The sequence below is a fragment of the Meleagris gallopavo genome, chromosome 14 (assembly GCF_000146605.3).
Source record: "Meleagris gallopavo isolate NT-WF06-2002-E0010 breed Aviagen turkey brand Nicholas breeding stock chromosome 14, Turkey_5.1, whole genome shotgun sequence".
Lineage (NCBI taxonomy): Eukaryota > Metazoa > Chordata > Aves > Galliformes > Phasianidae > Meleagris > Meleagris gallopavo.
Genome location: NC_015024.2, coordinates 13,867,793 through 13,881,081, shown reverse-complemented (window position 1 = coordinate 13,881,081; position 13,289 = coordinate 13,867,793). Strand labels below are relative to the sequence as shown.

Here is a 13,289-nt window from a genome sequence, read left to right as displayed (position 1 = left end):
TTCCCTTGGATACCCTTGAAGCCTTCCCCAGACCCTTGTTAAAGTAACAGCTGCTATCATGTTGCGTCAGAAATGAATACATTCTATTTGCAGTGTTTTCATAAAGCGTTGAGGGCATGCTATTATTTATACTTGTGATAGCGTTATAAGGAAGGGAGAATAGATACCCTTCGAGCTTTCAGTGGCTGGTTACAATCCAGTGTTTGTTAATAGGCTGTCTTGTATGTTTGAGAGGACTGAATCAAAAGAGAGGGCCTGAGTTTACCTCCCAAGCCCTTTCCCCACTTGCTGGTGTAGGAGCTGCTATTTAAATGCCAGCTTTCAGCTGCAGGTTTTCTTTTTTTAAGTGCCCTCTCGCGGTGAGCGATGGTTTCTGCACTCTGTATTTATTAATTTACTTGTGAATATCCTCTTACAAGGCAGAGCTGGCCCGGCTCTCTCTTAGTGCATTAAATGCAGGGACATGCTCCTCTTGGACTGTTGTCTCATTATGGTGATGGCTTTGCTTTGGCTGGTTTGGCCCTCGCTCCCCAAGCAATGATGGGCAGCCCCTGGGGGCTCGGGGTGTTGGCAGACATGGTGGCAGGTCTGAAAGTTGTGAACCTTGGCCATCCCTCTTGGTTTAGTGAGACCTACTGTGTTTAGATGTGCATATTGCTAAAGCGGTGCCACTGGGCTCTTCCGACATAGGGGACAGTCAGGTGAGAACCGAATTTCCAGCTCGATTAACTGGGCTGCAAGGAAGGATTAATTAGTTTAGTTGGAAAACGATATACAGGGGGGGACATCTGTGTGCTGCAGGTGTGTGACCATGCCCTGCAGCCTCTGAACCTGGGTCACACGGTGCTCAGACCATTACAGAGCACTGCTCCCAGACCTTAGGAAATCTGGGCTTTTTGCTTGATGAAAGGTACATTTGCATCTTTCTAAGTCTTTAATGCCTGACCTGAAAGGCCCTAATTCAGCCAGAGGTATGTGTACTAAATAGGTGTGCCAACAGTATGACTTCAGTCTGAGGGATGAGAACAATGCTCTAATGGCAAAGAGCATACTGAACTGTCTTATACTTAATTCTTATACTTTAAAAGTCCTGTTTAGCAAAGCGCACAAACTATCAAACTCAAATAGCGGAGAACAAATGCTGGTTCATTTGTTCTAGGACAGCTAAAAATACTTCTAGACTTCTCCTGGGGACTAATTGGGACCTCCTAATGTCAATTCAAGAAGAGTTGAATCAATTTGTTTGCATGCAGCTGCAGAGCAAGGCTGTTTGCATTAATACTGGCAGCGTCACCGGTTTGTGATGGAGGAGGTTGTATCTGCAGTAATGTGTGCTGGAGCATAAATTGAGGAGCTGAGATGAAAGGGAGACTCGGTATCTTGCTACTGGTGTAGAGTTTAAGAAATTTACACTGCTTCAAGCAATCCATTTAAAAGTCAATGGCTGGAAACCAAATGACTGAGAGCAGCATGTTCCTTGGCCTTAAAGGCACCTCTGAGTAATTTTTCATGAAGTGATTAGATAAGGGAAGGGGGGGAGTAAAAGATGATTTTATTTTATTATATTTTTTCCCTGCTTTATCTCATGAATTATACCTGTAAGGTGCGGTACAGCCAGAAATTCTCTTTTAAGAGAATGTGGTTTAAATGCAATTACTGTGAATTATGCATCATTATCATGTGGAAACCTCTCACAAGTCAAGAACAGTGAAAACTAAGAGCAAAACCTATTTGGAGGTTCAGGTTAGGATTAGGATAGTCAGCATGTGACCTCTGGGTTACCTCCCGTGCACTGGAAGCCTCATGCATTCAGCCATTCAATTTTTCTAAGCCTGAGGTCATCCATGAACTGTAAATTCTTGAAGAATGAAAGGAAATATCTTTCAGAGTCAGGGAAGCATTTGCTCATTCTACTGGCACAAGTGAAAGGATCTGCATTCTCGATGGAAACGCAGGCTTGTGTGCGAGGTGTGGAGCTGGGACCACGATGGAACAAGGCAGTCAGGCATTGATGGAAACAGGAGAACCTGAAAGTGGGAGGGAGGGTTTGTCAGAGGGATTAAATGACCACTTGTTAACTAATCACACAGGTGTCTTTCATCTGTTCCTGGCTGCAGAAAGCACGGAAACATGGTCTCTATTAAATCTTCGGTTGCAATGGGGGGCACCAGCTTTCACTGTTATCATCTTTACTTCTTTAGTCTGAGGCTGGGTTTCATTATTTTAGTGATACCCACACCCAAAGCTCCATGTCCTTGCCAACAAAATGATCTTCTTGTAAACTGATAGAATTGCAACAGATGTGAGGTTATATTTATTGGCTCAGATATTAAAAATGGGTTATATTAAACTGTTCTATTTGCAATTTCTGGTATTGCGTGTTTGTCAATTCTAACTGAAGATGATGTCGGCCAATAAAATCTCAGTTAACCTTAAATCTATTCTGCAGATTTCTCAGCTTTATGTTCTCTATTACTTTGATTAACGTCATGTGAGCGATGCAATAATATGTACTTCTGACATATGGTATTGAGATTTTAAAAAATCTTTGTTTTGATCTCCCACGAATAAAATGACAAAGCAAAGTAATATTTTGATTTCCTCTCCTGATTGTAATGCTCTAATTTAATCTCTGTAATAGCTTGTTCTGTATTTTTGCTCCTAGACTCTTTGCTCTTAGGAGTGTTGTGCTTGTGCTTCCATTAAAATTAGAAAATAGTGAAATAGGGCCTTAAAAAGGGGAAGGAGCAGAGACTTGAAAACAGCTTTAAGAAATCCGAATCTGTTTTGGATTATTCTTTCTTCCACGATTTAACCCTTTAGTGGGCAGTCATGCTATAGCTTCTAGCTCTGTTTCATGCAGTTCAGCTCACTGTTCCTTTTTAAGCTCCAGAACTCCCCAGACCCAGGGGACTGCCTGTCTTGAAGTGGGTGGCGTGGCAACCGCTGCTTTCACAGCAAAGAATAAAAACAAGAACATGGCCATCACTTCTGCCTCGCCTTTGGAGCAGAACCTGGTGCTCAGCTTCCCTGCCTCGACACGTGTGACATTGCATTGTGTAGGTGCTGTCACGTGGAGCAGGAAGTTCTTGAGAAGATGAGGCTCCTTGGCCCTATATTGCTGCTTTATAGGGGAAAAATAAAGCCCTTTTTGGTGGATTTATTGTGGGTGCCTGCAGGTGTGAGTTGCTTTTTTCAGGAAATGCTTGGTCTGGGTGCAGATGACCAGCAGGGGTGGCTGTGGCCTCAGCCTCCTGGCAGACCCAGCAGCAGGGCTGACGGAGCTCAAGCAGTGTTTAGGCAGTGCTCTCAGGCTTGTGCTGTGTGAAGCCAAGGCTTGGACTCGATGATCCTTGTGCGTCTCCTTCCAGCTTGGGGTATTCAGTGATGGCTGTGTATCTGTACCTGATGGAGATCTCGCTTCCTTTGGAGGAAGAAATCACACACGTTTAAGGGGTGGTTGCAGTCAGCTGTGCTTGCTTTTGAGTATTTGTGTATGCATACCCATAGCATGCATTTCTATCCAGAGATTCAGCACTTCGATCTACCTTATTCTCATTTTCACCTATCTGTTGTGCACTTCTCACTCAGCAGCGCCCTGATGAGTCTGAGTGAGGTTAAGCTAGCAGGGTGTTTGGTTTTGTGTTTTAGAGCACTTATCTGTGAGCAGATGAGGAGTTTTGCCTTGTTCTGCTGCCATACAGAAGATGAATCCATTCACCTCCTGGTTTTTGTCTCTTTCCTTAAAATGCTGCCACTCCTGCCAGCACAGGCAGGTGATGGGGCTGTGTTGCAGGAGCTGGGATGGCTCACAGCCAGCAATCACAGGTTTTCCTCCAAAGCTTATGATTAATTTTACTGATGCTTTTGAAGGTCCTCTTGAAAATTAAACAGATTTTTTTCTCCTTTTGGCAAAGAGGGGACAGGTAGTGCTTGTCAGAGTGGAAGGTGTTGCAGACCTCTGCATTGATCTCTCCAAGCAGTATTTCTGCAGGTGCAGTAACACAAGGGCTGGATCTCCCAAGTACCTGGGGACACTCATGGTATGCCTGCCTTATTGCTCCTATTTACCCAGTGTTCAGATTTGGGGTTGGTGTTGTGCTTCACTGTGGAGTCTTTAGCATTTGGTTACATGTCTTTGTGCTGAGGTTTTTCCCCCTGAATCGTGCTTGCTCTTTGGGGCCCAGTAAATCACACCCATGGTTAAGTTATACTCACATTTCAACTTCTACTTATAGGTAAATAATAATCAAAGTAGAAAATCAACCCTTTGCACCTCTTCAGCTGTGTTCTGGGCCGCAAGCTGGTGCTTCTTGAGGTGAATAATGATGTGTGATATTTAGCTGAAGGTAACAGTGTGAACTTGTTAAATCAGGTTGGTCACATCGAATTGTCTGTTATTCTCCCTCTGTTTCATTTGTGATTTGCTGACAGCTGTTGGTAAAGATGATGTTGGTAGCAAGCGAAGGAACAAGCACTGCATGCCTTTGTGTTCCATGGGAGAAGAAGAAGAAGGTTTTACTGTTTGGTTTCACATAACTGCCATACTGTTGTTCTTCCTTTATTCTGAATATTTTTCCAAATCGTCCAAATGGTTGATGCTTTGTATGAACTGTGCTGTTAGGGGTCTGAAAGTGCATTACAGCTGTTACCCATCAATGATGTTATGCAATTTTGTGGGGGAAGAGAAATAATAATAATAAAAAAGAAAGTCCTGGCTGTTACATGACAAGATGCGGTTATGAAGAGGAAGTAGGATTTAATTTTAGATAGCTAATTCTGTCCTAAAATCAGGCTTTTCCTGTTCCTTGCTGATTCTTACATTAGGGAGGAGAAGAGCAGCCCGAACTCGGTATATATCATCTTAATAGCAGGGTAATAATAAATAATGTAATTTCATATCTACAAGTTATGTTGCTTGTGTTCTTTGTGTTCTTTTAGACTCTGGACCAAGAAAGTATAGCAATAACTAGTGTCAATTTAAATAAGGGAAGGTGATAATCGTAACCTTTGAGATAACTGGAACTTTTTTATGTACTTTGCAAATATATTCTCTGAAAGGTTATGCCAGTGCTTTAGCGAGACACAGAAATTTTAGTGTCTTCTCCCCCATAATTTCTTCAGTGCTATTTTCTCTTTATTAATGTAATTACTACAGGTTAACACTGCTATCATTCCCTCTTTTCATGGCTCTGTAGCATGCTATTATTTTCCAGAAGCAAAAAGTAGGTGTCTTTAATAGTGCCATTACTGCTCCTCAGCCTTTAAATTTCGCATTAAAGGGTGTGATTCAGGGGTTCACATGACTCTCCATGGAATGCTTTATGATTTATAACGTAAATATAAACTCCTAATAGGCATCTAAAATGGCAACCCTCTGAGATTTAGTGGCACCAATACTGAGCCTTTGATCAGTTTAATGGCACGTTCCTCCAATTTTATGCAGTGAAAGGAAATTTATTTCCTTAGCAATAGATCTTTGGGCATCAGCTTATTCACACTTCATTCTGTTGTCCTGAATTTCAGGTAATTTATTGACAGCACTGGGGTGTAGGGCAGCAATTCTGGGGGCTTAGTGTGATGGGGGCTTGCGATCAGCAGTGCAAATTTAGATGGCTTCAGCTCTGTTGGTGCATAATGTTTGTGTTTGGTGGTGTTTTCCTGACATCTTTTGTCGCTCTGCCAAAGCTGAGGTTTTGCCATGGGCAGGCGCAGTGACACTCCATCCTTGCAGTGGCTCTGCTTGCCCTACTACAGGGCCTCATTTCCTGACAGTACTTACTCAAACAAACTGCTGGGCTGTTAATTGGACTGCAGAGAAGTTAACTTGTGCTGCTATTCTTTGGCATTTTGTTATTTGCTACCGGTAGACCCATGACTTGCCTAAGATTTTGGCAACCTTAGCTAAGACTTAAATGGATATTAGTCTGCACCTACGGTTGCGGTCATGCCTTTTTTAGCCATGACATTTTTTTAGCCTTTGGAAGAAGTAAATGTTAGGAAAATAATTTCCTCCTCGTGCAGCTGTGTTCCAAAAGCTGCTAGCAAAAGCTATTGCTGCTAAAATAACACTGACTTTTCAAACCACCACACAAAATGTGGTGGGATTTTAAAGTTTTGAAATAAGAGATGAAAATAATCTTATAGTATTGCTTTGCATAGATGGGATTTATGAACTTCCTTGGCTCTGGCCATAGTCTTGTAGTGAATAGCTGAGATAGCTGCAGTGCAGGACCTGCAGCAGCCATGGCTTTCCAAAGCTTTGAATGTAGCAAGCCTAATTGTTTGGTGTTGTTACTGAAATAGACAGTTTTAACTGCTGTTTTTTGTTTTCTCCAAGTCCCCGTGTCATAATCATAAAGCTATATTCTATTAAAAACATTGTTTTTATTACTGAATTTCTGGCATAAACCATGCATTCATCACCAAGCAGATAAATGCCTCTGTTTTCTTGTCCAGGAGGTATGTATTTTAAATGGAAATGCCACGCTGTGGATAGAAATCTCCAAACTGTATCAGACTCCTGTGGCACTGAAATGTTGCTGTGCAAACAGAGCTGCAGGTTGCTGTTACGTGTTAATGACACCTCTCACGGGGGGTGAGGTGCAGCAGCTTCAGCTTTGCAGTGCTCTGCAGGGAGGAACGAACCTCTATGTTTGGGGAAGGTACGAAGCAAAATCCCATCTCTGCAGGCAAGCCGAGAGGTGATGATGAGAATCAACAACTGGGGCTGAGATACTTCCTAACTCAACATCGGAAACCTTCTGTAAAGTTGAAGTAGGGTTTGCTTTTCTTTCCGTGTAACATTGTGCTGAGACAGCAACATCTGTGTCAAATTTCCATCAAAAGTGGTTAAAACCTGTCAGTTCTGAGCCCTCCTGCGTAACACGTCTGTAACAGAAACCAGCTGTTGAGTTGAGCCTCAACCAGGCACGGTGCATTGCAGTATTGCTATGAAGGGGGGCTGTGTGTTGCTCGTGTGCTGCACCACTGCTGATCCCTGGTGATCTCTCTGCGGGTTGTGGGGTGGCACAGTGTCCTGCTTAATGCTCAGGCACATTTTCTGCATAGTAGTGTTAAGAATGTAAAGAGCCCTCGATGCTTTTACATGCAGTGATTGCCTGGTGCAGCCCTGCTCTTCTACAAAGGGTGCTGATAGTTCCTGAGGGGCACTCAGCACTCGCGTGTAGTAAGTACAGTAATTGTGAATTACGGTGTGTGAGGGGATGCGTGTGTTCAGGAAACACAAATGCTGTTTGTCCCCGGGCTGTGTGTGCTGCCATCAGGCTGCAGAGCTGCGGAGTGGGGCTTTGTGGTCAAATCCTCTGGTTCAGACTTTGCAAATAAGGATCCCCCACTCTCCATCCTTACATATACTGCTGCTTGAGGTCATCTTGCTCCTGAAACACAGCTCAGGAGCATCTTGCTTGTCCTGTCTTTCCATGATAAGTGGCTTGCCAGGTAGGAGGACAGCTTTGAGACCTCTGTGTGATTCATATTTGCTACGTGTTTTTCATTCAAGAGCCACACATCAAAGCAGCTCTGGGGTGTGAAATCCTTCCCCCAGCTCCAGCCCAGAGCCCAGGCAGCTGGGATGGCCTGCTTGCAGCTGTTGGGAAATGAGATCTTTCTCCTGGCCTTTCTAAGGATGCTTGGTGCACTGAGAGCCTGACTCTGGGCTTACTGCCATTGTCTTCTATTGCTTCTAGGAGCAGAAGGTATTTTGAGGAGGAAAAGGGAAAAGGAGGGGAAAACTTGTTATGTGAACTCACATGAGATGAAGCACGTTTCCCAGGCATGTGTGCTTTTGCTGTGTGACTTGGCTTTACGTTGCTGCTTGAGGATGTCAGTGAAAAGCTCTTGTGTTTTATTGATGCTTTCTCTGTTACTGTTGTGGGTTTTGTCCCTTGTGGAAGCTTTATACATTAATACCTTTTTAAAAATGAATGTTGTCGATCTATGACTGCAACCAAGGACCTCATGGCAGCTGTAGGGATTCTCACTAGACCCCTGTGGATTTTGGATCGTGCTGGGTTTACAAGTTTGTTGCAGTTTACTGCTGAGACCTGCATGAAACACGTTTAACACCTCAGAGCCTCGGTGATGAACTTCATGTTCAATACCAATTGATCCAGGTGAATAGGGACTGCAGGCTGGCCATGAACGGGGAGAGCTAAAGCACTCTTTGAAATTTCTCCTCGATTGCAGTCTGTGCTTCAGACCAGCATCAATCTTTACCCACTGGAGACTTGCCTGTGGTGCTGAGGTTCAGGTGTGGCCCCTGGGCTGCTCACAGCCATCTGCCTTTCTCCTGATGTCTGGGGCTATCGAGGACTGGGGTCTGTGAGCTGGGAGTAACCAGAGAGCGTTGTGCTTCAGTGAGCTGCTGTCTGTGCTAGGAATGTTAATCACTTCTCTGTATTTGCTATAAATATTTACGTCTGAGCTGTTTTAATTGGAAGCGACTGTTCATTTTAGAAACAGTCTAAACAAGTGATGCGGAGTCTTCGCATGCTTAATAGGGAGAACTGGTTTTGCACGTGATTTAAGGTACTAAATAAGATATTAAGTTATGCAGAATAAAATGTAAATGTGTGTTTCTTATTTATGTTTTTCAGGTAAGAAATTGCATTCCGTTAAGCAAGACTGCCTAAGGGAGTTGACAGATGCTGGCTCCTTGTATTCATTTGTAAGCTACCAAATCATGCAAAGTATTCTAGCCTGCAAAATTAGGAGCTTTGAGTGTAAGTAAGGCTTTTTCTCTCTTTTTAGCATCATGAAGAATTTTTAAAAGACAGTGGGGGTGAAGGAGGAGATGTTGGTGAATGTCTCAGCCTGATCTGTGAATAGCATGGGCCATCAGGTGTCCACTCGAGGAGCTGAGAGTTGACATTCAATTAGCACAATTTCTTACCAAACTCAGTATAGGACTTTCTGTATCTGGACAACAAGGAGTCTCGGGGGGTGGTATGTGACTGCATGTCATGCTGCCATTTCTCAGAGCACTTGGAGAAGTGCTGCAGCAACTGGACGAGTGGGTTTCGTGCCTGTTGTTCCAAACTGGGCATTGAAAATGTTTGGTTGAACAAGCTGCCGACACGGGAGAAGAGCTCTGCTGATTTGTTGGAAGCATTGTGGTTGGACTAAGATGCCTGTCAAAGCAAAACGTGTTTTGAAAAGATAAAATAAATCGTGTTTTTGTGAAGTAAACTAGAGGTGAGTAAGGCCATGGTCCTGTTTGCTTGCTTTTGCTTGGCCTCTGGTCAGTTAAGAGACTTGGAAAGTAAATATCCAAATGTAAAAGGCTCATGTTTTCATTTTACTTAATATCATGCATGCATTGATCATAAAAGGACAATAAGTTTTTCACTGAGTGGAAAATGCTACTTTAAAACGTTGATGTGAATTATCAACTGTAAAGAACAGATTTCAGAGGGTATTGGAGAGATGTTACATGAAGCAGTTGTGTTGCTGTCTGGTTTTGCAAGATTTACTTGGGGAAGAACAATAGTGGGTTCAAAATAGGAGGGGAATAGTGAGAGGGAGCCTGAACAGAGGCATTGTAGTGAAGAAAAAGCATGTGTGTGAGATCAGCAGGATTTAGGTTTGTTCCCTGGTGCTGACATGCTGGTATGCCTTGCACAGGTTGCAAAAGCAAAACCAGCAACACATCTTCACTTCTAGCGCAATTCAAATGTTTGATGATAAAGTTGATGTGAAAAGCCAATGTAGTTTATAGTTTTATGACTTCAAGCAAAAAACTTGGTGATAACTGAAGCATTTACAGTGGTTTGTCTTTTCATTAAATTCCTGTTCTGATAGATGACATCAAACAGCACGAGGCAAATAAACAATATATATCTTCCTGTAGCATTTTGAAAAGAGTAATTTACAAACCCTGAAAATATTGTAATATTTTCCATGAAAAATAACCTTGAGGATGCCAACTGTTTGTCTGTACATCACTGTCAGTGTTTTGTTTGTGATTAATATTGATTTCTCTGTCATACATGTCCCGTGCACACTTCAAAATCACAATCCATAGTAAGGAATATTTCCTGGTCCTTATACAGACCTGTATTTTTTTTTTCCAGTAAATTTAGTATACAACTTCTGTCTGACAACCCTAAACCTTTCTGGTAATGCTCAGATAAGTTGCACAGATATTTCTGTATGTCACAATTATTCTTTATGTCACAGTATTTCTTTATTTTTTTAATGTCACAAAAGCCAGCCTATAGCTCCAAGTTGTTTGGTATGTTTAAGTAATGCCACTCAGTATTTATTCTCTGCAGATATATTCTCCCCCTGCCTCAAAATTTCATTTTGCTCTTCTTTTTTTTCAGTCTATTATTGTGTTAAGCAATACAAGAAGCATAGCAATGTTGCTTCCACTCTTTTATAACTAGGAAGTCTACCAACAGCAATCAATAACTCTGTATTTCTAGGGTAAATGAAATGAAAGCACTGCACATGATTCTCCTTCATTACACAGGAGAGGACCAGAAAGCTGGAAACGTGATCTGGTTCTTGTAGATACTTGATGAAAAATAATAAAGCTTTGCAGGAAGGTAGCAATCAGGTGCTTAAAATTGATTATCTTCATTACAGCTTCTTGAAATTTGCATTTTTTTTATATGGAAAATGTTTTTCCTCCTTAAGTAGTTTATTTTGGTAAGATAAGAAGAGAAAATGTTTTGCTTGGACAAACACATGCCAAAGAAACCCTCGAATGTTACTTCATAAAGGTGAGCCTGCCATCTATCTTTGCTGTAGATAGAGCGAGGCACAGGTGCAAGAGAGCTAATTCAAGTCATTAATCCTAATGTGATGACATTTCTTGTCTCTTCAGCATTGAAGGTGTTAGGAGATCATTTTAATTAGGGAAGCAGATGGAGAAACTTGCCCCAGAATTGCAGGGCAGGTCCCTGGTGCAGCAGTGAGCTCCTGTAAGGGAGCTTCTACTTACACAGAGCTCCTCTACCCCTTCTTTTCTGCTCCTCTTTAATCCTTTGGTGGTGATGGTTTTCATCAGCGAAGTGCTCTGAGCACGTGCTTAAGGTGAAGCGTGACAAGTTTTATGGAAGGGAAATGAGATTTAAGCTGTTATGATGTCAGCTCCCAGGACTGAGCCTGACCTGGAGCACGGAGAGCCATGGGTGCTGCTTGGATCTCCATCCCACAGCTCATCCCACCCGCAAAGCTCTCCTCCTCTTTCTGCAGCAGCACACCAAGGCAGTACGCAATGAGCAGCAGCTGAGGCCGAGGAGTAATGCTTATTTCAAGCTATTGCTGGTAGTGCTTATAGGCTAGCCAGGCCTATAAAGAGAGCAGCTACTGGCCTTTTCTATCAGAGAAGCTGTTAGTTAGACACGAGTAAATCTGTCTAATGTGCAGCCCTTCTACTTGGCTGCAATCTGTTCCTCAGCAAACATGGACTTCTGTTGGGTGATAGATGATGTCATGTTGAGAATGGCTAAAAGTCATTTGGATGATATGGGCGAGCCTTAATTATACTTAGCTGAACATAAGGCTGGGAAATATTTGGCAGGAAGATGTCTTTGCATTCTAATTAATCACTGTCTTTTTCTTGGAAACAAAATGAGTCCTGGGCACTTGGTTGGCTTCAGTAGTGGAGAGCAGCATCCTCAGCAGAGCTCATAGTTTACCATTTAGTTCTGAAATGCAGCCCTGGAAAAGAAGGTTACATGGGGGTCATGCTGGTTTAGAATTCAGTCTGCATTTTCATTTTGATTCCCTGCGTGTTAGCTGATGGAGAAGTCCCTTTAAATGATAAGGGAGAATGGAAATGTGCGTGCATATATGCATGTGTGTGTGTATATATATATTTTTTCCTTGAAGAGGTTAAACCCAGATTTATATACCTGGAAAATTGGCTCTCCTACTCAGTGATACAGCATGTGAATTTACAAACTGCACGTTGCCTGCTGCGCTGTAGAGATTCCCTTTGCCTTTCTCCTTTCAAGCTATTTTCCCAGACAGAGAAGTGCCAGCATAATTCTAATATGCCTAAACTGCGGTGGGAATGATGATAATTAACAGCAGGGTGCCCAGTTTTGAAATACTGTGTTCATCTTGTCTTATAGTTCTTCTCTTATCATCACCACTCTTTGTAAGACAGGAAAAAATTTCTCCTGGACGAAGGTGAGGTTTATTTGTGGAGAAAAGGAGAGGTATGATATGTGATTCTGAGAAGCCAGATGTCACTTCTGCCCCTCTTGAAGTCAGTTCCAAGTCTGCCATCGATTTAGCCAGAAACCAATCTGAACCCTTGAACTGTTGCTTATCCCAAAACACTCCAGGCAAGTTATTAGAGTAAAAGCAGTTTACTCAGCTTTCGCAGTCTATGCTGCTGCCTTTAGATTTAAGAACTGCACTGATTCATAGATGTCTGGAATATTAACATAATTAATGCACTTGTACCATCTTGGAGAACTGAGATCAGCTGGGAATTTTTTCCACTTCAAATGAGAGCAGAGCAGCTCGCAGCATCTGAGGTAGCCTGAAGAAGCACCCAGCTTATGCATCCTCTCCTCAGTGACTGCATGCCCCGATCCCTGACTGTCTTGGTAGCCCTGGCTTAGACTGGCTGCTCAGCATCTTCCTTGCATTAGGGGCACGTGAAATTAGGAATATTGCATTTGTGCCCTAATGAAAGCTGAGCAAGAAGTGTCAACCACGTGTGCTCTGCTGGCTGGTGTGCCTGAAGGCAGAGCCTTGGGTGCTGGTGGCTATCCCTGCTGCCCAGGCTCGTGTGCTGCTGGCTGTCCCTGTGGGCCCAGGTCCCCATGTGGTGTTTGTACAGATGTGGCCCTGGACAGCAATTTGCAGAGCGCTGTGGTTTTTACTAAGAAAGGCAAACTGTGCATGTCTGCTCTCTAGCCAAAAGAGAGAGCTGCCACCTGCTATTAATTAAAGACAGCCTGCTCCAGCTAGTGGCTAAACTGAACCCGGGCGTATGCGTCTTCTGTTTAAGCTGAGAAGTTGTTTTAGGCATTCATGTGAGTCTCCCGGCATCCTGCTTCTTTTAAAGGCCAAATTCAGCTCTCTCTTGACTCCCACAGGCTTTGAGCTGTGCCCAAAACGTTTCCTTTCAGTCGAAAGGTGTCCAACTGCTGCTTTTCAGACTGCCCGCATATGCACTGGGAGTGAATTAGAATGAATTAGAGGAGACAGGTTTTATAAAAGCTGGAGGAAATGCAATGTAAATGCCAGTGACAGAGTGGAACTGCCAGTTTCTTCACGCTGAAATCTTGTGTGCTTTTTTT

General features: G+C 43.0%; 1 protein-coding gene across 18 annotated transcripts in view; it reads left to right on the top strand.

Annotated features, from left to right (window-relative positions):
- Positions 1-13,289, top strand: part of MAGI1 (membrane associated guanylate kinase, WW and PDZ domain containing 1) — a 294,035-nt gene that overhangs the window by 83,661 nt on the left and 197,085 nt on the right. The gene's annotated exons all lie outside the window — the stretch shown is intronic.